Below are 832 nucleotides of genomic sequence, written 5' to 3'. Positions count from 1 at the left end.
CATTAGTCAATTTTGATTTTAGAGCTATGGACTGTGGTTTTGGTTTTAATTTTTCAATACCAGTATTAAAAATGTAATTTCGATTTTGTATACCGGTTTTTACATTTTTAAAAACGGATTTCCAAGCAGACTTGAAATTATAATTGAATGGTTTTATTATACTTAATTACTTGATAAGATATTTGAATGTGTGATACAAATAAGAGAAATGTTTTAATAGGAGTGATTTTTTTAATTTGATTCTACAAATTACAAGCTATAAGGAACCTAGAAGTTAGATTAAAATTAGAACGGTTTAAACTTTAAAGATCATATGTAGTACATTCATCACTAGACTATCTTTCTTTTGATGCAAACCTCTTCCTTGTTCGAATTTTTTCTTTTGTAGCATTTTATTAATAACAATGAAATAATACTAAATTGTCTTATAAACAAAGTAAATATTTACCTATAATAAAAAAAGGACAATACTTTCACTATTAAATATTTTCACATTTGAAATTTTTTTTTTGTGTAATTAAGCACAAATTTATGATCATTGAAAATTAAAAAAATTAAAAACATACAACAGAAAAAAATTATGCTCCAGTTATAATAATCATTAAGTATAATTATTGTTTAACACCAAAGCCTCAATTATGAATCAATATTCAATTTTTTTAATTTTTATTCAATCACCTTCTTTATTAAATTATATATATTTTTAACATGATTTTTTAAATAGTTCATTACCTACATCTTATAATCATTATAGCCTCCAAAAGTTCTTCATCTAAACTCTAAAGATGCATGCAAATCAAAAGCCCAATTTAAAGCCCGTGCTATTTTAAGT

Source organism: Acyrthosiphon pisum, unplaced genomic scaffold, assembly GCF_005508785.2.
Source record: "Acyrthosiphon pisum isolate AL4f unplaced genomic scaffold, pea_aphid_22Mar2018_4r6ur Scaffold_381;HRSCAF=807, whole genome shotgun sequence".
In the NCBI taxonomy this organism is placed as follows: domain Eukaryota; kingdom Metazoa; phylum Arthropoda; class Insecta; order Hemiptera; family Aphididae; genus Acyrthosiphon; species Acyrthosiphon pisum.
This window is presented reverse-complemented; position numbering follows the sequence as displayed.